At 44.7% G+C, this 26,841-nt stretch overlaps 1 protein-coding gene across 2 annotated transcripts in view; it reads right to left on the bottom strand.

Annotated features, from left to right (window-relative positions):
* The window catches only part of prr33 (proline rich 33), a 45,860-nt gene extending 19,019 nt beyond the window's left edge, over window positions 1–26,841 (bottom strand). The window contains exons 1-2 of one of the 2 annotated variants that reach the window (XM_078220600.1): window positions 26,495–26,841; window positions 8,800–8,890 (exon numbers count right to left, since the gene is read on the bottom strand). The gene's annotated coding sequence lies outside the window, so the exon portion shown is untranslated. The remainder of the gene's footprint in view (window positions 1–8,799; window positions 8,891–26,494) is intronic. The other variant, XM_078220599.1, reaches the window with a different exon arrangement.

Genomic DNA, 26,841 nt, shown 5'->3' with positions numbered 1-26,841 from the left:
ACTTTGAGAGTCGGCACAGACTCGATAGGCACTGTTGGGAGTCTATGATTCTATGAATAGGGAGGCATAGCTGGCTGATCACGGGTGGTATGGTGGTACAGTGGTTAGCACTGCTGCCTCACAGCGCCAGGGACCCAGATTCAATTCAAGCCTTGGGTGACTGTGTGGAGTTTGCATGTTTTCCCTATGCCTGCGTGGGTTTCCTTTGGACGCACGGGTTTCCTTCCACAGTCCAAAGATGTGCAGGTTAGGATTGGCCACGTTAAATTGCCCTTTAGTATCCCAAGATGTGTAGGTAGGTTTATTAGCCATAGTAAATGGGTGGGGTTATGGGGCAGGTGGGTAAACCTGGGTAAGATGCTCTTTCGGAGAGTTAGTGCAGTCTCATTGGGTTGAATGGCCTCCTCCCGCACTGTAGGTATTCTATCAATCACCAAATTGAGCATTCCTGACTCAGACGTTTGGTGGTCAGAACTGAAAGCCATTATGCAAGGAGTTAGGGAGAGAAAACTGAAAAAGATTGATGCACATCTCTCCTCTGCTGCACCCTCCCCTCCTTTCCACCCAGGCACACACTCACACCTCCAGGATGGTATCAGATAAGGTAACGTAAATTAGTCAATCAGCCAGCATACTTCCAGGTACAGGCAGGACTCTGACAATGCATAGTCTAGCAACATCTAAAACCAGTGAAAACTCAGCAGAATTGAAATGAAACTCTGCTGTCAACCAAATACTGTACATCTTCTATGCAGTGAGTCAGGTGTCACATACATGAAACAAAGCACAAGCACCAAGAAGCAGCACTGTGCTAACTCATGTCATTATCACTGGGCACTATACAATAGAGGTAAACCATTGATTTAAACTTTATTTACTCATTACAACACCTGCACGAAACGGCAAGAGATACTTTTGAAGAATTGAGCATGATAGTGTAGGGCAAGAATATTACAGCCGTGGCCATCTTTACAATTGTAATTAATGTCTGCAGTATCAGGTTTCATAGAATCTCTACAGTGCAGAAGGAGGCCATTCGGCCCATCGAGTCTGCACTGACTACAATCCCACCCAAGCCCTATTCCTGTAACCCCACATTTACCCTGTTAATCCCCTGACATTAAGGTCAATTTAACATCACCAATCAACCTAACCCGCACATCTTTGGAGTGTGGGAGGAAACCCGGAGCACCCGGAGAAAACCCACGCAGGCATGGGGAGAATGTGCAGATACAGACAGTGACCCGAGGCTGGAATTGAACCCGGGTCCATGGCGCTGTGCAAAGCCCAGCAATGGCTAAAACCAATGAAAGCTCAGTAGAATTGAAATGAAACGGTCAACCAACTACTGTATGTTTTTGATGCATATTAAAATTAGGCCAAAACTGAACTTGGATCCCTGGCACTGTGAGGCAGCAGTGCTAACCACTGTGCCACCCCTTCCTTACTCCATTGCCTTCTTTCCCTGTGTCTGTCTGTGGTCGGTATGAATTTCAGGAGCTATATGACTGTCTAGGTTTTATTCTTCCTGATAATTGATTAATTTGCGTGACCTAACCTGATTCCATCCTGGAGGGGTGTGAGTGTATGTGGTCAGACGGGAGGGGTGGGTGCAGCAGAGGAGAGATGTGCATCATTTGTTTTGTGTCTTCTCTCCTTAACTCCCTAACATGAGTGCCAAAAGCCAGAATGGACACCCTGCATTTCTGCTAATGGTTGGTGGCAAGAATTGTAGCCTGTGTCGCTTGTGTGTGTGTCTTCCTTCATACCTCTGCTGCAGACAAACTGGCTGACTCCACAGAACTCCCTTCTGATAGGCTGGAAACAGCTGCATTAGTATTGAAGTGTGTGAACAGCTTCCTATCACTATGTTGGAAATTGTAAGCCTTAGAGGAGCAGGTGCTGAAGCTCAATAACTATTCCACGCTAAAAAGTGAGTCAAACCTTTTGTAACTCCTTGACACTCCCTTTAAGGCCAGTCTCATCAAAAATGAGAATACTGCTCCTCTGGCTGAGAAGCTCACCTAAGATCTCACTCACACCCCAGCTTAGAAAACCTATCATTTAATCAACATTTTCTTTAGTTTTCAATTCTGTTGTCTCTTTCTCACAATTTTTACTTTCTCCATTTGGCCAATACTCCTCAAACCCTCCTTTCCTGTTCGTTCCATGTTTCAAAATGCACTCTATGTGCCTTTGCTACCCCATGTATCTCCATTATATTGAAATCCAATCTCATTGCACAAGGGTAGGTTCCATGATCCACAAGCTTGCTGGGAGTGGGATCCAGGGGTGTGAAACTTGTCATTTCCTCATCCCAGAATATCACAGGTTGCAAAGCAGCAATTTTTTTTTGCTGCACTGCCTGCGAGGCACGCCCCCCCCACTCCCCCCCCACCCCCCCCACTCTCCCCCCCACTCTCCCCCCCCACTCCCCCTCTCCCCCCCCCCACTGCCCCCCCCACTCCCCCCCCACCCCCACTCCCCCCCACCCCCACTCCCACTCCTCCCCCTCCCACTCCTCCCCCTCCCACTCCCCCCCCCACCCACTCCCCCACCACCCACTCCCCCCCCCACTCCCCCACCCTACTCCCCCCCCCATACTCCCCCCCCACTCCCCCCCAACTCCTCCCTCCCCCCACTCCCCGCCCCCACTTTCCACCCCCCACTCCCCCCCACCCCCACTCCCCCCCCACCCCCACTTCCCCCCCCACCCCCACTTCCCCCCCACCCCCCCCCACCCACCCCCACCCCCCCCACCCACCCCCACCCTCACTCCCCCCCCCCCCCACCCCCACCTGAGCAGGAATCGCATTATGTCACAGGCAAGAGCCGTGGAAAATTGGGAAACGAGGTTGCGCCAGCGAATTCTCAGTTCCCAATTTGCGTGAGATTTATCTGACAGCTACCGCAAGCTCAAAATTCCACCCATTGTGTACAGTTCTGGTTGCGATATTATAAAAAGAATAGAAAAGGTGCAGAGAAGATTTACAAGGATGATACAGAAATGTCTGGTTATAGATATCAGGAAAGGATTGACAACCTGGGTGTCTGATGAAAAAGGACTGAGAGGTGATCTAGACAGGTCCTCAAGATTATGAAAGGTTTTGTTAGAGTGGATGTAGAGAGAGTGGGTGGAATTCTCCCATGGCCCTAATGGCGGGTTCAATGGTGGATGGGGGAAAGGTGGACAGGAATGCAGCAGGAGCCCAACAATCAGTTTTACACTGGCATGTACTTCTTGTGGAATCTTCTGCCATGACAGATTGGGAAACCCGCTGGAGGCTGGCGCGAAAATGATTTCCATCCCATTAATGGGATGCAGATGCAGGCCCAATCAGAATCTTCCATCCATGCCTGATTCTCCGCGACACCAGCAGGGAAACATGCTGATCTGGGACACAGCTGGAACAATTCAGCCTGCAGAAGTAGAGACTCACCTGAACAATGCCTGGGATTGCCACTGGAGTTCAGGATGGAGGCCGCCATTAACCCTGCCCCCAGAACACCACAGCAGTGCGTGGGGGGAGTATCTACAGGTGGATTCGGATTCAGTGTCATGAAGGAGATCCATAATCTAGCATCAGAACGTTCCTGGAGATCCATCTTCTTCTTCAAGAGGTCCATCATCTTTCTTTAACAATGGGTCAGTGATGTTGGGTGTCTTTTCAAGATGGCACCCAGATGATGGTGGGGCTCACGTCATCATGCCAGCCTCGCCACGGAATATGGCAGTAAGTCCCCGGGTGCATAATCAATGAGGTTAGGGTTGGAAGATTTGGTATGGTCTCTCGCCAACTTCTGCAGTGGGAAACATTCCTCATTCCCGCTCTCATCACCAGGTTTGATCCCAAATGGAAGAATTCCGCCCAATGCTTCCTCTTCAAGGCAACAGCGGAATTGAAGCCATCAATCTAAGATAGTTACCAAGAGATCCAGTCGGGGATTAAAAAGAAATGTTTTTACCCAGAGTGGCGTGGATGTGGAACTCGCTACCACAGGAAGTGGCTGAAGTGAATAGTACACTTAAGTGGAAACTAGACAAGCATGCAAGGACAAGAGAATAGAGGGTTACGATAGGTTTAGGAAGATGAGGAAGATGGGAGGAGGCTCGGGTGAAGAGTAAATACTGGACTGGTTCAGCTGAATGCCTGTTTCTGTCCTATGCAACTGACTCACCATTGAAATCCATTGAATAGTATGAAGTTCCTTTATTTGCAATCAACTCACGAACTGAACATGCACAGAAAGTTAATCTTGTCCATTTCAGTTTCAGTATCTTTTTAATGACATGGTAAGTTTTTTTATTCATGGGTGTCACTGGCTGGCCAGCATTTATTACCCATCCCTAGTTGACCTTGGAGGGCAGTCACATATAGACCAGACCAGGTAAGGACAGCAGATTTCCTTCCCTAAAGGACATTAGTGAATCAGATGGGTTTTTCCGACAATCAACAATGTTTCATGGTCATCCGTAGATTCTTAATTCCAGATATTTTTTATTGAATTCAAATTCCACCATCTGCCGTGCGGGATCCAAAACTTCTCATTGCTGTCTGTGCCTTTTCTCTCAGTCCTAATTAAATCGTCTTTCCCCTCACTTTATTTCTCTTTCTGTACATAATTTGACACTGAATTTAACTCCAATTTAAATCTCCTTCTCAGCCCTTCTGTTGTTAACTTCACAATTCTTCAATCAGATTGACTAAGTGGGTACCCAGTTGTGTTCCCTATACACTCGGGTCCCAAATGCTTAGCTTTCCTTATTGTGATCAGTTGCACTTCCAGTAATTTTACATGCAAAACACTTTATAGAACAAAACATGCAGGGGCAATTCAAACATCGGCCTGCATTGCTACAGCAAATTATAGCCCATTAATCCTACTTCTGTCTTCACGGATACTGGCTGACCTGCTGACCGTTCCTAGCATTCTCTGTTTTTGTTACAGAACACAAGGTGACAGATTCTATCTCATATTCTATCCATTACTCTTGCTTGTCATTTATTGGACAAAATCTCACATTCCCAAACTGCCATGTTCACTGAAATGGAAATTAAGATCCAGCTATGTTTAGCCCTTGTTGAAATAGATTCTTTCCTTGTCCCATTGAAAGTTCCTTAACCTAATTTTAGAAGAAGAAATATCCAGCTGCCACCCGACACTGTCACCTGTCGTCAATTCCTCACGATACGGGACTCAAGACCATCACAAGTTCAAGATTTCTTTCAGTCACTTTCCTACAGTGATTGAATAATTAACAAGTAAGTACCACCAATTGTACTATGGTTTTAAGCTATTACCAAAATTCTGTAAAGGAATCATGTTTGACCCAATGTCTTGGGGAAAGGAATGTCACTTTTACTCGGATTTCACTCATACATTGAGCTGAATGTTAGAAAGTGTTGTTTTCTGAAATAACTTGGATTCCCTCAGTCGGTCTCTTTTTTAACGTAATGCTGGCTTTTCCCACCCCTTCCACTTTCGTGGTGATTTTTGACTTGATGAAGTACTCTGAAGGACATCAAAATGTCTTGTCTAAATTATAGTTAGATGTAAGAATATTAAACAGAGAACGTTGAGTGGTAAATAAGTCAGGGACAAATTTCCTTCACCTCTGGGCTGGAACATGGTTCAGAGCAGTAGGTTGAATGATCTTCTCCTATCTGTTGTCAGGTTCCTGATTTCAGAACGTGAAACATAAACTGAGAAGAGGCCATCCACTCAATCAAATCCAATCCTTCCCTGAGTTATCTGTAATCCATTCTGCCAGGAATTCCACCCAATACATTTTATGCAATGAAAAAAGGTTAAACAAAGGTCTTCCTCATTCTTGTAAAGGTAAAGCAATTCAAACTGAAGAGTATCCATGCAGTCTTACAGTAACATCTACAGCAGCTGCCTTGACCTGACATTTACTTAGTTTCAGCAGCTCATGAACCACCATGCTTCAAACATTTGATCATCTCTATCTATACTTACCCTCAATCACATTACTCACCAGATTCGCATCTTTTTTTAAAAGGTATTCATTAAAATAATATTGCTGACTTTAGCTAGAGCATTATTCAACATACTTGTTTCAGGTTTCTTTTTACTTTAATATACTCATATTCTGCTTTCTTGCAATCGCTGAAATGGAAATTAAGGTCCAGCTATATTTAGCCCTTGTTGAAATCAAAGGATCCCTACAGCGCAGAAGGAGTCCATTCGGCCCATTGAGCCTACAACAACAACAATCACACCCAGGGCCTTCCCCATAAGCCCACATATTTACCCTGCTAATCCCCTGACACTAAGGGGCAATTTAGCATGGCCAATCAACCTAACCCGCACATCTTTGGACTGTGGGAGGAAACCAGAGCACTCGGAGGAAACCCATGTAGACACAGGGACTCTGAACAGACCTTCACCCAAGGCTGGAATTGAACCCGGGTCCCTGGCGCTGTGAGGCAGCAGTGCTAACCACTGTGCCACCATGCCGCCCATATATTCTGTTATATATTTCCAAGATATGTATGAATGTATTGGCTAGTTAACTTTTTAGTGATGTACTTTGGCCCACTGTACTATTTTAGGGTGGAACTTTCCAGTCCTGCCACTGGCGGGTTTCATGATGGGTGGGAACAGAAAATTCGGAGAGAGGCCAAAAGTTGGAAACCCGCCGGCGGAAAATCAATTCGGAATTTTCCCCTCACCACTTGCATGGCGGACTGATGGAGAGTCAGGTATAGACACACAGAGGGACCTGGGTGTACAAGTCCACAGATCCTTAAAGGTGGCAGCACAGGTGGAGAGAGTGGTCAAGAAGGCATATGGCATGCTTGCCTTTATTGGACGGGGCATAGAATATAAAAGTTGGCATATGATGTTGCAGCTGTATAGAACGTTGGTTAGGCCACATTTGGAATACTGCATCCAGTTCTGCGTCCAGAAGGACGTGAAGGCTTTGGAGAGAGTACAGAAAAAGTTTACCAGGATGTGGCCAGGTATGGAGGGTCTTAGCTATGACGAGAGATTGGGTAAACTGGGGTTGTTCTCCCTGGAAGGACGGAGGATAAAGGGTGACCTGAGGAGCGGCACGGTAGCACAGTGGTTAGCACTGCTGCTTCACAGCTCCAGGGACCTGGGTTCTATTCCCGGCTTGGGTCACTGTCTATGCGGAGTTTGCACATTCTCCTTGTGTCTGCGTGGGTTTCCTCTGGGTGCTCCGGTTTCCTCCCACAGTCCAAAGATGTGTGGGTTAGGTTGATTGGCCATGCTAAAAAATTGCCCCTTAGTGTCCTGGGATGCGTAGATTAGAGGGATTAGCGGGTAAAATATGTAGGGATATGGGGGTAGGGCCTGGGTGGGATTGTGGTTGGTGCAGACTCGATGGGCCGAATGGCCTCTTTCTGTACTGCAGGGTTTCTATGATTTCTATTTCTATGATAATAGAGGTGTATAAAATTATGAAGAGCATAGATAGGGTGAACAGTGGGAAGCTTTTTCCCAGGTCGGAGGTGACGAACACAAGGGGTCACGGGTTCAAGGTGAGGGGGCAAGGTTCAACACAGATGTCAGGGGGACGTATTTTACACAGAGGGTGGTGGGGGCCTGGAATGCACTGCCAAGCAAGGTGATTGAGGCGGACACGCTGGGATCGTTTAAGACTTATCTAGATAGCCACATGAACAGACTGGGAATAGAGGGATACAAACGAATGGTCTAGTTGGGCACATGAGCGGCGCAAGCTTGGAAGGCCGAAGAGCCTGTTCCTGTGCTGTATTGTTCTTTGTTCTTTGATCCATATCTGGATGCTCATTAAAATGCTACTCACCAGAATCACATTCCCCCTCCCAATTACGCTCCATGTCAGTGACAAATTAAAACAGTCTAAATCTTAGCTGGATGTAAGTGACATGCAACTGTCCACAGTCACTTCGCTCGTGACTTTGAGGTGAGTGCAACATTCAAAGCCTACCTGTAACTGAGCTGCTCCAGGTTCTCAGCAATGCCAGTGTGATGCTGGGGTTGGAGAGAGTTGAGGGGACGATGGTAGGAAGAGGGGAGACAGAGGGGTGGGGAAGCTGGAACCCAACATGGAAGAATAGAATGCAGACACAGAAGGGGCTGGATAGGATTGGAACTATGCATTAGAGACGGCGCATGCACACTGTGGAACACAAGGGTGCAGGCAAAGGATGGATAACACAGTGACTCATGGAGACAGGGAAAGGGAAAGCCTTGCACAGGAGCGGTGGGCTGCACAGAGACTCATGGTAGGTGGGGAATGATCAGTCATGAAGGAACGGGAGAACTCATTGAAATACAAGCATAGTCCACGGTCTGGGGCCAAGAGGTTGAAGTGAGAAATAATAGGCAGTCCTGGACTTTGTGGGTCACGATGCAGGGCTATGCATGGCACACACATCATGGTCCCATTCCAAGGAGGGCAAGGCCTGTGTGCTCAACCGGGATAAGGCTGGATGTGTTCATGGTCTTGCAGTCAGTGGCCATGGGATTGTCTGGCTTTGTAATGAGCTAGAGATGGGATGGAGCAGAAATCTGCAGTCGGTAAATGGCGAAAACATAATAAAGGTGGTGGTGGGGGGTGGGGGATGGGGGGGGGGGGAAAGAATGGGGGCAGGGAGGTATGTGCAGCTCCCCTGGGGGAGGGTTCATCTCTGTATGAGACCGTGCATACAAGCTCAAAATAGTGAGGGGTGAGGGCCACATGGAGCAAGGGGGCATCAACAAGGAGGTTCAGGAGGGAAGGACTGGAATGTCCACCACAATTACAGTGAGGTCCAGGATTACCGGGGGAGGTTGGAGAATAACTGGAGGGAGCACATCATGAAGTTCCAGGAAGATTGGAGAGAGTGGAACACTGCCAGGAGGAGGGTCGAAGCTGTCTCAAAATAAAAACAGTAAGAAGTTAATACCAATATTTGCTACCAAATAAACCTGTTGGACTTTAACCTGGTGTTGTGAGACTTCTTACTGTGCTTACCCCAGTCCAACGCCGGCATCTCCACATCAAAATAAAAATGCAGCACCACCACCTTGAAAGTCTGATGTTATTGTGCAATTTGACATTGAAACTGAAAAAGATTCTGCACCGGGGCGGGGAGACTGAGGCAGTGTGGGAGGAGGCCACAGCTGGACTAAGGGGCCCTTTCAGCAATGTGACAACTATGTGTACAAAAGCTGATTAACTCTATGGGTGGTTGCTTCCCGCAAAATAAGACCAATCACTTCTCATTGACCAAATGTCTTCAACTGTTGCAGGAAGATTCTCCTCCCTTTTGCCATATTAGGCTCTCTGTACCATCAAGATGCCTTCTTCACTCAGAACATCAGCTTTGTAGAAAAGCACCACCATTTTCTGAAAGGCCTTCGTGAACTGAATATTATCGTCACAGTATTCCTGAATCTTCAGCAGCAAAGCCAGCTCTGACTCACCTTGGGTGGTGAAGGCAGCAAGGTGAGGGTTGTATGGCTTTAAGTGCTTAATGCTTTGTTCTGTTAGCAATTCCTCCTCAAAATGCTTAGAGTCTATACACTGAAATAGAGTCAGGGCTGAGAGAAAAGAAGAAGAATTCCTTGATAAGATGCAATTGGAGCCACTGCCTTTTGTTGCAGTTTAATGGGAGACTGCAGTAGTCACTGGCTTCACAATCCAGTCACTCCATTTGGGCATTAACAGAGTCATAAATATGTACAATGCAAAAAAGGCCCTTCGGCCCATCGAGTCTGCACCAACAATAACTACCACTAAAATAGCGCTAATCCTATTGTCCAGGACTTGTCCCATATCCCTGAATGTTATGATATTTCAAGTGCTCATCCAAATTCTTTTTAAAGGTTGTAAGGTTTCTGGTCTCGACTGCCTTCCCAGGCAGTGTATTCCAGATTCTCACCACCCTCTGAGTGTTTTTTTCTTCTCAAATCCGCTTTGAATCTCCTCCCACTGACCTTAAAACTATGCCATCCCCCTGTGATTGAACCCTCACCAGCCCCCCAACCCAGTGATTGACCCCTCAACCCTTCAACCAGCTGTTTCCTATCCACCCTGTTCATACCCCTCAGCCTTTGCTGCTCTAAAGAAAATAATCCAATCTATCCAGTCTCTCCTTATAGCTCAAGTGCCCTATTCTGGGCAACACCCAGGTGAATCTCCTCTCTAGCACCTCTAGTGCAATCACATCCTTTCTATAGTGAGGTGACCAGAACTGCACACAGTACTCCAGCTGTGACCTAACCAACGCTACCTACAACTCCTAGAAGCCTGCTTTGGGTGTTCTGCTGTGGGGCAGCTGCACCCTCCTCAGCCTTGACAGCTGGACATGTTAGAGTCACAGGCAGAGAGAAAATGGATTGACTGGACACTCTGAATGGATAACCCTGGGGTCGCCAACTGCTGGTCCTCCTTCCTATAGGTACCCGAAGGCCCCTGCCTGACTCCCTGAGAAGAAGGGGCTCCTGGAGAGAGGTTCAGGTGCCTCGCCCACTCTTGCCTAGCCACTGATGGATCTCGCCAACACCTACAGCAATGGAGTAGAGGATCTGCTGCACCAAGATCTCCAAGATGGTCATCACCATTCCCATGGACTTCAGGCGCTCGCATGTTGGACCACACCAGACAGAATGCGAACGGCTTTAGTCTGTTGACTGCCTCTCATTGCTCTACCTGATTATCCACTGCTGTCGTGCCATCTCCAGCATGGTAGAAATGGCCACCCCCAGAGGCTCATCATCTGATTCAGACTCAGCTAGTGTCTGATCTCCACCAGTGTTCCGAGTGCCAGAGACCTGACTGTCACCACCTTCCATTGCCATGTGTCAGTGAGGTATTCTCCAAAATATGACCCTGAACCTAACCTAGATCTATGACCCACTGTGTGTGTCTCTGTGCTGGTGGAGGGGGGAGGTGAATGCAGTGATGTGTCTTCATCCGTTGCGCCCTCAACATCCTCCTCTGTGGTTGCCTGAGGGCTTATGGTAGCTCTGGTGGTCTGCCTGGCTTTCTGGTGCCTGTAAGAGAGAGCAGATAGATTTAGTTCATGAGCAGGAAGAGTACAACATTGCATGTCACTCATTGTGATTTTCAGGATGTAATCAACACATAACGGGATCATCCATACTGGCTTGCTGGGGGAGACCAATCTCTCCTCCACAGGAGTGATCTTTCTCTTCACCTGCCAACCCAGTGGAATCCTCCCCAAACTGGGACAGCTCCTGGGAGTCTGCCATCCCTCCTGCCTGGGATATCATCCTGCGGTTGTGGGTGAGCTTGGACTGCATGAAGATAAATGGAATGGAAGGTGATGGGCTGTAGTGGTTATTAACACATTAACAACCAAGGGGAACAGCTGTGGGTGTGGAGGAGAGATTGGGAAGTATGTATGTCTCCTGTGTGTCCTGAACCCTGCCCACTAGGCTGAGAATGGGGTTTGTGCTGCATGATGGATGAGACGCTGATGATGCTAAAGTGTCTGTGAAACAATCAGTGCTGATGTTTCCCCGGCTAACACTGGCAGAAATCCATGAGCAGTGTAACCATTTGAGTACATGATGTCTTTATATACGCATGAGATCGGAGTGAGCTGAAAGTTGACTTACCCTGGCAGTGCACGTGAGGTCATTCATCCTTTTCCTGCGCTGGATGGAATTTCCCGGCTGGGTGCCTGATGAGCTGACCTCCCTCCCCACTTCCTCCCAAGCTGGTGAGGTAAAGTTGGTGGGCCTCCTGGAGCCATCCCTCAGATAGGGGACATCCTGATGCTGGAAGACTCCACAGATGAGGGCCTCAAGGGAGTCATTGCTGAACCTGGGAGCAGCCCTTTACTTTGGTCCAGCCATTTCAAGATGTTTCCTTCACCCAGCTGGCCTGCTGAGAAGTAATGCTTGTATTCAGGTGGCATTTAAATATGGTGCCCAGACATTCAACCCTGTTGAGTGATGGCAGGATGGATGAATCGGTGCCCACCCCACCATGTGATTCGGAGAATTACTCACCGATGCATAAATAATTAATTTGATTTCCATCCTGCTGCCCAACGGGAAACACTCCATAAAAACCCACCCACCATTGTACTTAGCCTCTGAAATGGAAAATCCCTCCCTTAGAGATCACTTGACTATTTTATGGACAGTGGGGTAGGATTTGTTCAATCTTTCCTTGTAACAGACCAGTTTTTTTTCTGTTTTAAAACTGCCCAGTAAGTTAGTATTAGTGGTAGTTAGACAGGGCAGAGCAAGAGATGGCACTGTCTAACGGGGTTGAATAAGAGCTGCATAAAATGATGGTGCTTTTTCCAAACAGAACAGAGATAGTCAGGGAAGTGAAGCATCAATGACACCTGGGATTGATTTTATATGCATAATTTGTATGATGTAATTATCCACTACTCATTGCACCTTTCTGGAGAAAACAAAATGACCAGTAATTTACTGGGTCATTACCTTCCTGCTGTCATGACATTGCCTCCAGTCCAGAGGTTAATTGAGGCCCATAAATGACAATTAAGGGACATTTAGGGCCTCTTCCTGTCCCTTCTGTTAACCCTCCGTCACATGAAGAGACCACCTGGTAAACCTCGGCGGCCTCGCTTTGGGCTTGGGGTGAAAGAGTCTCCTGATCAGGCATTCAGATAGACACCCCCTCTGCCCTTACAAATTACCCTTTGCCAGGGCCTGTTGCACTATCCCCAGAGAGCCTGACCTCACTTGCCTTCTTCCTTCCTTAACTTCTGACTGACCAACAGCTCTTGGAAGCAGAATCGTGTCCCTTAAAGGGACAGAAGCCCTGATGGCAACTCATTTATACTTGATGGGCCTAAAATCTGGACAGATCTCCCATCATCCCAAAAGTATAAGGTGCTGTTGCCCCCACCCAGCCAGGCTCTCTGGCTGGTGGACAGAACCACAACCACCCAATAAAATCCCAGTTATTGTCTTTGTTGGGAATAACTGCTGCAGGTTCAGTCACGCATGAGCTTTATTTGCTGCACTTTGCAGAGAAAAAATTTAAATAGACTCGATTAGTAGACAATAGGTTTGCTTATTTGCTTTAGCATTTATACTTTTTTGCAGTAGGTTCTGCCAAAAGTCTCATCCCACCATTAACTCATTGGTTGACATGGCTGAGAGAGGGGTGTCATTCGGCACTCTGTGAATCTCGGAAATCTGCCTCAGAGCCTTTCTAATCCCTCGTTTCATGTGCTAATGATACAGATTCCCTCCATTTACATCAAATATACTTCCAACATTTTTGAGACTACTACATTTGAATAGATATATTCATAATAAGTGTGATTGTTTTGTTAGGCCATTGAAGGAAGGCAAATGAATCTGAGTCCTAAATAAATGACTTTGTATCCTGAGACTATGCCCCATGTTTTAGATTCCCCGACCAGCAGAAACAATCTCTCAGCATCCATCCTGTCAAGCCTCTTCAGAATCTTGTATGTTTTAATGAAATAGACCTCTCATTCATCTAAACATTCGAGCACTAAACATAACTTTTTTTATGAAGTTAGGAAAAAAGCTAGAACATGATGCTCTACGTTATAACTCCTTTAAAAGGAATCTAGACAGCAGGAGTTTTTTTAAAGACTCAAATATCTAATTAGTGTGCAATGTTTGTGCTACTTGTTAATCTTAATGGTAAGAAGACTCAAACTTTTTGAATAAATTGACATGTTATTCAATTAAATAATCTCTATTAAAATGAAATAATCTTCCATCTTAATTCCATGGTAATATTATTCAACTTTCTGTGATGTAGTATATTGAAAATTGCCTTCCGTGTTTTGTCCGTTTGAGGATACCATATACACACATACCAGCAGAGGGAGTCAGCAAGGAAGGCAATAATGAATAAATAAAGATATGTGTTTAATAGCTCATGCAGTTCTAATTCTAAATATTTCTGGCTGAATATATAACTGTTTCTGTCCCAAGAATTTTACTGTATTTATTCTGATTTTCTCTGAACAAGCAGTATGGTGGCACAGTGGTTAGCACTGCTGCCTCATAGCTCCAGGGACCTGGGTTTGATTCCTGGCTTGGGTCACTTTCTGTATGGGGTTTGCACATTCTCCCTGTGTCTGCGTGGGTTTCCTCTGGGCGCTCCGGTTTCCTCCCACAGTCCAAAGATGTGTGGGTTAGGTTGGTTGGCCTTGCTAAATTACCCTTTAGTGTCCCGGGATATGTAGGTTAGAGGGGTAAATGTGTGGGACTGTGGGGATAGGTCCTGGGGTGGGATTATTGTCGGAGCAGACTTGATGGGCCAAATGGCCTCCTTCTGCATTGTAGGGTTTCTATGAATATATTTAAATGAAATACTTCAGCACACAGGTGGTTGATACAGGATTTTGGGCTATTTTGGTGCATTCAAGCATTCTACCTGCCACGTTAGTACATACGTCCATATGAACAAAGAGCAGAAGTAGGCCATTCAGCCCCTCAAGCCTACTCTGCCATTTAATAAGGTCATGGCTAATCTGATAGTAATCTCAACTCTGCATCCTGCCTACTCCTGTAGCCATTGGAATTGACAAAGGAGATGCAAAAGATGCTAACTAGTTAAATAACCAGTAACAATCAATCTGGAGGTCAGTATTAAATCCAGGGCTGTATAAAGACATTGAATTAACCTTTTATACTTACGTATAATTTTCTATGCTTAGTATAAAGAAGGCCATTGATCTATCTTAATTAATCCATTGGACCAGATCCCAAAGTCCCCCAACTGAAGTATCCAATTGTATTTTAAATGATTCTCAGTTTTCTGCCTCCATCAATCTTGAAGGAAGTCTATGCCACACATTGGTTATTCTTTTTATGAAAAAGAATTTCCAGATATTGTCCTTGAATTACTTTTTATTCTGTTCCATTGTCCTTCTCCTCCAATTTAGTTTAAAGTAATGATCCAAAGTTTTTTGTCCATTCCTTTAACTGGCATACAAAACTCTTGTTTTGACTAAATTACTTTTGAATTGAATCATTTTACAAATGATACTATTTCACCAGTTTAATGAACTCCTAACGCAAGTTCTCTATTTGTCGGGCATAAGAGACTGATGAAATATGAGGTGAAGGAGAAAGGTTTGTAACAAGGCTAGCATCAACGTTACCAATTCTCGAAGTATATTTATATTAAAATTGTATGCATGGGAATGACTCTATAGAAGTGATTTTAAACATTCACACTGCTGACATGGAACCTTGATCATCAGCACTGAGAATCGGGAACTGCACTGACTTTTGAATTTGCAACAAGGCAAGGCTCCTTAGTGGCATCACAGACTTGTCACATTAAAGGGTAAATACATTTATGATCATATACATGAACCTTCAAATCCCAATCCATTGCCAAAATCCTGCTGGACCTTTTATGTTTTTAAGAACTCTACCAGTCTTCTAACAGAGATACAGAAGGAAACTAGCAGAACCCAAATGGAAATTCCAGGCCACATGGAATCATAGAATTCCTATAGTACAGAAGAGTTTATCAAGTCTGAATCGGCTCTCTGACTATCTTACCCAAGCCCTCTCCCCCACCCTATTCCTGTAACCCCACACATTTAACATGGCTAATCCATATAACCTGCACATCTTGAGATACTAAGGGGCAATTTTGCATGGCCAATCTACCTAACCTGCACATCTCTGGACTGTGGGTGGAAACGGAGCACCCGGAGCAAACACACGCAGACACGGGGAGAACATGCCAACTCCACACAGACAGTCACCCAAGGCCATAGTTGGACCCAGGTCCCTGGAGCTGTGAGGCAGCAATGCTAACTGTGCCACCATGCCATCCATTAATTAACATGGTTAGTTTCAGTATCCAACAATATGAAGGATATCAGTCTTCACGATTGATAAATATGAAAGGTTAGGGATAGATGCAAAGCAAATTCTTTTCCAAATTCTTAATTCTTAAACACCCCCAGAAGCTTTAAGATGAATGGCCATGTGTAGAATGATTGGAAGTCATCTAAACTCAACATAGAACCTAATAGAAATGGCCTCGATGCCTTGTGCTCCCCAGCTATCTCAGTGCGGACAGTTCAACTTCCTGCCATTTAAATCTACTTGTCACAAGTAGGGGTCAATTTTCACTGTGGAATTAAAGCACAAGATTTATTTTAAAAGGATCAAGAAGAGACCATCGGGGCTAACAGGCCAGATTCTTTCTCAGAGATGAGCCTCTTAAATCCCAATCACATCAACCCACCTTCACAGTCTCTTCTTTCCAGAAACATATCTAATCATCTTCTGAACCCATCTATGTTCTCTACTTCAACTGCCTTCCACAGTAACTCACTATACAATTCTGGTTCTTGTTCAGTGAAAAAAAACTCTTGAATTCTCTTCTTACCCCTATTCTTAATTTTCATTTGGACCTGTACTTTCTGATCTCTGAACATTTAATGAGCAATTTATCTGACATGAGGTGAGAGTGACTACCCTTGACATCAAGGCAGCATTTTACAAAGTGTGGCATCACGGAGACCTAGCAAAGCTAGAGTCAATGCGAATGCGGGGAAAACTTTCCAATGCTTAAAGTCATGCTGAGTACAAAGGAAGATGGTTTTGGTTGTTGGAAGTCAATCAAATCGCTTCCAGAGTTTCTCAAGGTAGTGTCCTCAGGCTGAACCATCTTCAGCTGCTTCATCAATGACATTTCCACCATCATAAGGTCAAAAATAGGGGTGTTCACAGATGACTACACAACACTCAGCACCATTCACGACTCCTCAGAAACTGAAGAGGTCTATATTCAGATGTAGCAAGATTTGGAATACATGAAGTCACAAGTAACGTTTTCACATACAAGTGCCAAGTAATGACCATCTGCCACAAGAGAAAATCTAACCTTCTCCCCTTCACATTTAAGGCCTCACCATCACTGAATCCCCCACTATCAACGTCCTGGGGCTATCAGAAACCTAATTGGACTAGCCATTTTAATACTGCAGCTACAAGAACAGGTCAAAAGCTAGGAATTTGGGAGCGGGTAACTCACCTCTTGATTTCCCAAAATCTGTACGCCATCTAGAAGGCACAAGTCAGGAATGTGACCGAATACACTCCACTTACCTGGATGGGTGTAGTTCCAACAACGCTCAAGAAGCTCAACACTATCCAGGTCAATGTAGCCCGCTTGATCAACATCCCATCCACCGCCTTAAATATTCACTCCCTCCACCACTGACACTCAGCAGCTGTGTTTCTCATATACAAGTTGCAAAGCAACACCTAGGCTCCTTAAACAGAAAGTTCCAAACCCATGACCTCTTCAACCTTGAAAAGCAAGGACAGCAGATGTATCGGACCACCACCATCTGCAAATTCACCTGCAAGCCACGCAGCATCCTGACTTGGAAATATCTCACCATTCATTCACTGTCATTGGATCAAAATCTTGGAACTCTCTCTCTAATAGCATGGACTGCAGAGATTCAAGAAGGGAGCTCACCAGAACCTTCTCAAGGACAATTAGGGAATGTTGGCCTTCCCCGTGATAATTGCATTCCATGAAAGAATCAACAAATCTCAATGTTTCCGTTTCTTCAGTGGCTCAGCAAGTTCATCCAGTGAGTAGCTGAGACATGCAAACTTTGAAGGTTCCATATTTGATCCCCAGTCTGTCTTAGCTGATGCAAATAAACAAGGTAAGCACCGCAATGTGATTCTGAATGCCATGGGATAGGTTAACAAAGTGAAATCAAACCAGTGTTGCCTATCACAATCAATGACTGCTGTTGGAGTTATGTGTGCATGGGACTGGGGCGAAAAAGTTTCACCTCTTCCATTTCAGCCCAACACTTCTGAATTTTGCCCACCGAGTACAGAGGTGGATGGGTAAGTCAGAGGGCACTTCTTCTAGATATTCCCAGGATGTTGGGCCAAGTGAAGACAGTCATTCACACGTCTAGTATTAACTCTGGATGTCGAAATCTCCATTGCAATCTACCCTGCCTGGATGAAACATGTGGTGTCCATTACACTGGGGACTTACGTGATTAGTTGACTTCATGAGTGTTTTATCAAACTTTTAAATTTAATTATATGGTGCCTCAAGTTTGAGGGTTGGAGTTATGTGGCTTTTGCACATTACCTTTCTATTAGTGGCATGGTGACAATCCAGCATCAATCATATTGGTTTATTTCAAGTAGGCAAAACGGTCATCTTAAGGTTTATTTCTATTTTGTTTAAAACTTAATCAAGTGTTAAATGAGCCTGGTTAGAAGAACAATTCACAGATTAACAGCTGGGAGTGTGAGACAGAGTATCTCAATCCTACTGTGGCAGACCCCATGCAGGACACAGAATGTGAACTAGTTTCAACATTTGAAAGGATTCAAATTTGATCATTGAGAGATAAGAGATGGAAAAGAAAATTCATACAAAAGAAAATAAAGTTGATTAATAGGTCACCAGGAAAGGGCATTGAATTGGACAGCATGAACAGAATTAAGACACAATCACATATGTCCCTTGAAAAGAATAAAGGATATAAAAATGGGAACTGCTAGAAATGCTCAGCAGATCTGGCAGCATCTGCGGAGAGAGAAACAGAATTAGGTCATGTTTCTCCCTCCACCACAGAAACACAAATTCAAAAATAGAATCAAAAAATTCTGGAATTGAAGTACAAGGGGTGGCACGGTAGCACAGTGGTTAGCACTGCTGCTTCACAGCTCCAGGGACCTGGGTTTGATTCCCGGCTTGGGTCACTGTCTGTGTGGAGTTTGCGCATTCTCCTCGTTGATTGGCCATGCTAAAATTGCCCCTTAGTGTCCTGGGATGCGTAGATTAGAGGGATTGGCGGGTAAAATATGTAGGGATATGGTGGTAGGGCCTGGGTGGGATTGTGGTCGGTGCAGACTCGATGGGCCGAATGGCCTCTTTCTGTGCTGTAGGGTTTCTATGATTTCTATGATTCTGAATCTGTAAAAAGCAATGGGTGATGCTGTAACTTAGTGAGCCATATCTAAGTTATTTCATCACAAACAGTGCGTGAAATGAAAAGTTGTAAAGTGTGTGGGAAAACTTCACCCTAACAATTTGTAGTGCAACTCAGTTTTCTAGAAATCAGTACAGAGGGTGGAAGGAAATAAACAGACTGTTCCAGAACAGGTCCAGAACCTCAGCTGCCCCAAAATTCTCTTTAAACATAATAATGGCCCTCGTTAAAATAAAGCCTTGCATTCTGGCAACAGATAAAGTTTCCATAATAATAATAGCAGGGCCCCTGGAAGGGTCTATCTTGCAAATAGCCAACCCAAGCAAGCCAGGAAAGACTCAGATTCAATCCTGTATTTGAGCTGAGTGAGCTATTTCCTGACCGAACATCCAAATATTCCTGAGGAAAGTACCCGGGATGAGGAACTTCAGTTGTGTAGATAGACTGGAGAAGCTGGGCTGTTCTCCGTGGAGAAGAGAAGATGGAGAGGAGAATTGATAGAGGAGTTCAAAATCAAGATGGGTCCGGACAGAGTAAATAAGGGAAGACTGTTCCCATTGGGGTGGCACGGTAGCACAGTGGTTAGTACTGCTGCTTCACAGCGCCAGGGACCTGGGTTCGATTCCTGGCTTGGGTCACTGTGTGGAATTTGCACATTGTCTGCGTGGGTTTCCTTTGGGTGTTCCGGTTTCCTCCCACATTCTGAAAGATGTGCTAGTTAGGTGCATTGACCCGAAGAGGCACGGAGTGTGGTGACTAGGGGAATTTCACAGTAACTTCATTGCAGTGTTAATGTAAACCTTAATAAACTTTACTTCACTTTACTTGGTGGAAGGGTTGAGAACCAGAGGACACTGATTTAACGTGATTGGTAAAAGAAGCATTGGTTTCTTTTTGTTTATTACAAATACGTTAATACAAAACAATTACAAATACACAAAGAACAAATGTGAAAAAAATACATTACCAATGGCTAACGCCATCCATTTATCAGTTACTACCTTCCATTTCGGAAGGGTTCATCGTCAATTACAGTTTTCCAGGGCATTGCCCTCAAAATACACCTCCATTTACAAATCATAATCTACAAATCTACAAACATTAACACAACACTACAACTGTACACAACAAAAAAAATAAACACTGAAGCATAAGGGCACCGTCCCCTGGGTTTGTCCACCTGCCGGGGGATGCAACCCTCCAGTGGTACTCATATCCGGGGGTTACACCTTACAGATGTTCAGCCGGAGGGGGGAAAGAAGCATTGGAAACATGAAGAAAATGTTCTTTGTGCATCAAGTCATTAGTTTCTGGAATGCATTGCCTGAGAATAAGGCAGATTTGACAGTGAGTGTCAAAAGAGACTTGGATAATTATTGGAAGAGGAAGAATTTGTCGGGCTATGGGGAAAAGGCAGCGGAGTGACACTCGGTGCATTGCCCTTGCAGAGAACCAGCATAGACACGATGGGCAGAATTGCCTCCTTCTGTGCTATATCCTTTTCGTTATTCTATGATTCTATCAGTAGCAGTGTTTCAATTGGCATCAATGTCCTGGTCTGAACAATAAGATTACAGGGGTTTCCGCTCTGACTGGTTTGGAGCAACCACTGCTCAATGTAAGTCTGGACTCAGAAACTCCTGTGGTTAAATGATGTGCCAAAATTCATTGTTAAGGGTCATACAGGGGGGTGGCATTAAGAATTAAGGAGTAATAATCAGCACAGGTAAAGCTGAACTTCAGAAAAAAGCTTAAGCCAGCAATTTAGCTTTGACAAAGGGTCATCTGGACTTAAAACGTCAGCTCTTTTCTCTCCTTACAGATGCTGCCAGACTTGCTGAGATTTTCCAGCATTTTCTCTTTTGGTTTCAGATTCCAGAATCCGCAGTAATTTGCTTTTACACTTGAGCTGTCTCTTGATCAGCTAACTGTAACTATGCAGGAAACCTGAACGGACGTGTAAAATGAATTTCCACAATTTTTTCATTGAAATTAAAGCAGTTCAGCATCAGAAACCAATGGAGAAAATTATCTGGTGGCATGCTTGGCTTTTAGTCAGTAGGTCATGGGTTCAAACCCCAGTCCTTATCCAGTGTAAAACGCAGGGAGTCCTGCACTGTTGGAGGTGCCAACTTTCAGATGATATGGCAAAACGTTGCCTTTTCATGTAGATGTAGAAGATTCAACAGCACTATCCAAAGAGAAGTGATGTTCTCTCCAGTATCCTGGCCATTCATTACCCTGTTTCCTACATAGCAACCTGACTGTTATAATGTGCTGCTATCCACTGGCAATGTTGCAGCCAGTCTTCCTTCACCACAAATCTAAGAGGTGAGCATTACCTCTCAGCTAGGAAGAAAAGGGCTACTACTGAGCCATGATGATGCATTTAAGAGGCTGCTAGATAATCAACTGAGGCAGAAGGGAATAAAGAATTAAGCTGATAGAGTTAGATGAGGATGAATGGGAGGAGGTCAACTGGAGCAGAAAGGCTGGAATTGACTAGTTGGGCCAAATGGACTATTTCTGTCCTGTACATTCCATGAAAAGAAGTTTAACTTTTGAGCTAAGAGGTTACCACTGAGCCAAGGAGTAATTGTGTCATTGCTGAGAAAAGATAGACTCATAGGATCCCTACAGTGCAGAAGGAGGCCATTTGGCTCATCGAGTCTGCGCTGACAACAATCCCACCCAGGCCTTATTCCCGTAACCCCACATATTTATCCTGCTAATCCCCTGACACTAGGGTCAATTTAGCATGACCAATCAACCTAATCCACCATCTTTGGACTGTGGGAGAAAACCAGAGCACTCGGAGGAAACGCATGCAGACACAGGGAGAATGTGCCAACTGCACACAGTGACCTGAGGCCGGAATTGAACCCAGGTCCCTGCACTGTGCGCCACAGTGCTAATCCACTGTGCCACCGTGCCGTCTATGCGTAAGAGTCTATTCAGTGAACCAATCGTGAGGAGCTTTAACAAAGCATCAGGAGGTATGAATGTTATCACTGACACAAGAGGTAACATGATCAGGTCACTGTTACAGGAAAAGTGGGTGTTTTCTCATTTATCACTAAAATTTGGATAGGATGTAGTTTTTCAGGATTTGGTACTAGGCCCAGATTTGACACTGCGCAGACTGGCCACACATCAACTAATAGGCCCTTGGCCAGTTGAAAGTTGGACCTTATTAACAATAAATACACAATCTGCCTCTACACTTTGAAGATCACAAATGGCAGGACACTAACTTTGCTGAGCTGAAATGTAGGGACGGAGATTGGGGAGGAGAGTAGTGTGGGGAATGGGAATGGCTGGACAGGCAAAAGGGTGAAGCTAGTAGGTGGTTCTGATCATAATTGTTCGGCTGCACAGTTTTTTCTAATCTATTTTGTTGGTGGCTATAGCAACCATTAAAGAATCCTTCTCTGCTCATTGGAAATGAATTACCTAGAATGGTCCTTCAAAAAGGTATTAGGTAACATATGCGTGTTGTTGCTCAGTTTGGGTTCTGCCAAAACCACTCAGTTCTTATTCAAATCTTGACTGATAATATGGACAAAAGAGTTGGATCCCTGAGGTGAGAAATAGTGTGACTGCCCTTAACATCAGGGAAAATTTAGATCCCATGTTGCATCAAGGAGCCCTCATAGATTAGAGATTAATGGAGATCAAGGAAAACATTCTCCATTGAATGGAATCATACCAACACAAAAGAAGATGGTTGTGGTTGTTGGAGGCCAATCAGCTCAGCTCCAGGACATCACTATAAGAGTTCTTCAGGGAGTATCCCTTCAGTTGCTTCATCCATCATAAGGCCAGATGTGGGCTCTTCAGTGATGATTGCAATGTTCAGTTCCATTCACACCTCATCAGACAATGAAGTAGTCTGTGCTGTTGACAATATGTCATGATGTGGAAATGCCGGCGTTGGACTGGGGTAAACACAGTAAGGAGTCTAACAACACCAGGTTAAAGTCCAACAGGTTTATTTGGTAGCAAACGCCACTAGCTTTCGGAGCGCTGCTCCTTCGTCAGGTGAGTGGGAGTTCTGTTCACAAACAGGGCATATAAAGACACAAACTCAATTTACAGAATAATGAATAATGATTGGAATGCAAGTCTTTACAGCTAATCAAGTCTTAAAGGTACAGACAATGTGAGTGGAGAGAACATTAGCACAGGTTAAAGAGATGTGTATTGTCTCCAGACAGGACAGCCAGTGAGACTTTGCAAGTCCAGGCAAGCTGTGGGAGTTACAGATAGTGTGACATGAACCCAAGATCCCGGTTGAGGCCGTCCTCATGTGTGCGGAACCTGGCTATCAGTCTCTGCTCAGCAACTCTGCGCTGTTGTGTGTTGTGAAGGCCGCCTTGGGGAATACTTACCCGAATATCAGAGGCTGAATGCCCGTGACCGCTTAAGTGCTCCCCAACAGGAAGAGAACAGTCTTGCCTGGTGATTGTCGAGTGGTGTTCATTCATCTGTTGTCGTAGCGTCTGCATGGTTTCCCCAATGTACCATGCCTCGGGACATCCTTTCCTGCAGCGTATCAGGTAGACAATGTTGGCCGAGTTGCAAGAGTATGTACTGTGTACCTGGTGGATGGTGTTCTCACGTGTGATGATGGCATCCGTGTCGATGTTCCAGCACATCTTGCAGCGGTTGCTGTGGCAGGGTTGTGTGGTGTCGTGGTCACTGCTCTCCTGAAGGCTGGGTAGTTTTCTGCAGACAATGGTCTGTTTGAGGTTGTGCAGTTGTTTGAAGGCAAGAAGTGGGGTTGTGGGGATGGCCTTGGAGAGATGTTCATCTTCATCAATGACATGTTGAAGGCTCCGGAGGAGATGTCATAGCTTCTCCGCTCCGGGGAAGTACTGGACGACGAAGGGTACTCTGTCACCGTGTCCCGTGTTTGGCTTCTGAGGAGGTTGGTGTGGTGCTGGGTGACAATACCCAGACTTGAGTTGAAAGGTGGTTAGTAACATTCATGCCACACTAGTGCCAAATAATGAACATCTTCAATAAGGGAGGGTCCAACCACTCTCTTTGACATTGCCAATAGCATTGCCACCATCTTATCCCCCAGTATCATCATTCTGGGGGAAATGTTTGGTGGGTGGGTGTGGGAGGAGGGAATGCATGGGAGCATTGACTAGAAACTTAACTGGATCGACCGTATAAATACAGTGGTTACAAGAGTAGATCAGGGGCTGAGAATTCTGCAGCAAGGAACTCACTTCCTGACACCACAAAGCCTTCCCACTACCTACAAGGCACAAGAATGTAGCTCCAACAAAACTCAAAAAGCTGAACAACATGCAGGACAAAGCAGGCAGATTGACTACCTCATCCTTCATCCTAAACATTCACACACTCCACCATTGGTGTATCGTGGTTGTAGTCTGTATCATATAAGTTGTACTGCAACTCGCTAAAATTCCTCCAAAACCTGTGACCTCTACCACAAGGATAACAGATACAAGAGAACGCCATCATCTTCACCACACAGATTATAATAGGTCAGGAAAGCAGAACAATTGCCTTCTCAAGAGCAATTTGGAAAGGACTTTATCAAAGTCCTTTGCCCACATCCTAGGAATTAATAAATATTAGTGTACTTAGAATATGTGTATGTGCAGACTGCTTGTTTCCATTCAGAATGATTACCCCGGACATATAAAAAAATGGGACCAACTAATTTAACAGTGCACAGCTTGAGTGAAGGTCATATATCAGTAATACACCGAACATTTCTAATTCCTATCCTAGATTTCTTGCTTCTGCATGGAAGTAATCAATTCCTGCGAATAGCTGACTGATTACATAGAAAATAGAAGCAGGATAGGCCATTTGGTCCTTCGAGCCTGCTCCGCCATTCCGTATGATCATGGCTGATCATCCAACACTGTAACCTGTTCCCACTTTCCCTCTGTCTAGTCCTGTTAGAATTTTATAGGCTGCTATGAGATTCCCCCTCATTCTTCTAAACTCCAGTCAATATAATTTTAACCAAATCAATCTCTCCTCTTACGTCAGTCCCACCATCCCAGGAATCAGTCTGGTAAAGCTTCTCTGCATTCCTTCCATAGCAAGAACATCTTCCTCAGATAAGGAGACTAAAACTGCACACAATATTCCAGGTGTAGTCTCACTAAGGCCCTGTATAATTGCAGCAATGATGTGGAGATGCCGGCGTTGGACTGGGGTAAACACAGTAAAAGTTTTAACAACACCAGGTTAAAGTCCAACAGGTTTATTTGGTAGCAAATGCCATTAGCTTTCAGAGCGCTGCTCCTTCGTCAGATGGAGTGGAAATCTGCTCTCAAACAGGGCACAGAGACACCTCTGTGCTCTGTCTGAGAGCAGATTTCCACTCCATCTGACGAAGGAGCAGCACTCCGAAAGCCAATTGCATTTGCTACCAAATAAACCTGTTGGACTTTAACCTGGTGTTGTTAAAACTCTTACTGTAATTGCAGCAAGACATCCCTGCTCCTGTACTCAAATCCTCTCATTATGAAGGCCAACTTACCATTTGCATTTTTAGAACAGGTATGGTGAATAGCAAAGGATAGAAGATGGGATAGAAAGGTTCAATGCAGCCATACACTATTATTGGATACCAGTGTCAGCAAGACAGCTCACATTTTCCATCCAAAACTTTGGAGAATCAGACCAGTGCCACTCATTCCGAATGTGCCTGTTTGACACACTTCTCAATCTATTAATTACAGTCATTTGCCCAAAGTTATACTTTTGACTTTGTGAACCAACTGGGAAATTATATCTTTATTACTTAACAGAAGACATTTCATTGTTACAATGCTGACCGATAACAAGAACACTGCCTGTGTATCTGAGATTAAAAGGGAGAGGATGTATCAATAACACTGGCTGGATTCCAATTTGCATATGGAACTGTAATGTATTTCAGGCAAGAAAGTTATCCCTCACGTCAGCATTTCTTTTGCAAAACTGAGGTATGCAACCAGCAAAACGCACTGCACATGGTAAGTGTAAAAACATTATAAATTCAGGTTGGAATACTACCTAACTTACCTGTCCTATTGCTATATAATATATCTAAAATCATATTAAGTGGTGCAGTTGGCATGTTATGGTTAATTTTCAAATCTCAGATAAAAGACTGCAAGACTACTTGATTGGTTCCCCTTTAATACACTGCAATTTAAATCAACTATTAAGCTAAGACATTATATAGTGTCTTAAATGTTGAAATATATATTGGTGCAAAGCACTTTCAAAGAACTAACAGTCTATAGATCTGTGAGTCACTTTTATACTGGTCTCATTTAATTAAATCAGATTCTAATCTGCAGTTACAGTGTATTAACTGTACTGGCTTTGTCTTATTTATGGCCTTTCACAGACCAAATTAGATTCACTTATTAAATTACATTAACACCGCACAAATTTCCCTTGGGCTTTCTCTTTCTCCACACTCCAATCTTGATTTTTGTTGTTGTTGCTGTATAACTTACAAGGCTAAAGTAAACGCCATTTACCTGCAGCTTTGCAGAGGGAGTTTGAGGTGCTTGCTGCAGCTTGCAGAGATCCCCTGTTACTTCGCTCAGTGAGATTTGCTGCTCGCACCCTCGGACTGCAGGTTGGGAGAGTTCATCCTGCACTGGCCCTGCACCCTCCTGCATCCAACTCAATAGCCTGATCCCGTTAAACCTCTGCCCAAAATAAAAAAAAAATCGCCTGTGGTGTTTAGTTAGGCATTAACTAAAGTGCCCTTACTCCATACAGGGTTGGTATGCCGTCTCTCTAATTCGGGGCGTGTTTCCACTCCTTCCCCTCCCTTCCCCCTCTTAATTTTGTAACATCACCTAGAGACAACGAGTTTCTT

Source organism: Mustelus asterias, chromosome 9 (genome assembly GCF_964213995.1).
Source record: "Mustelus asterias chromosome 9, sMusAst1.hap1.1, whole genome shotgun sequence".
In the NCBI taxonomy this organism is placed as follows: domain Eukaryota; kingdom Metazoa; phylum Chordata; class Chondrichthyes; order Carcharhiniformes; family Triakidae; genus Mustelus; species Mustelus asterias.
The sequence above is the reverse complement of the archived record's forward strand: the minus strand, read 5'-3'. Positions and strand labels throughout refer to the sequence as shown.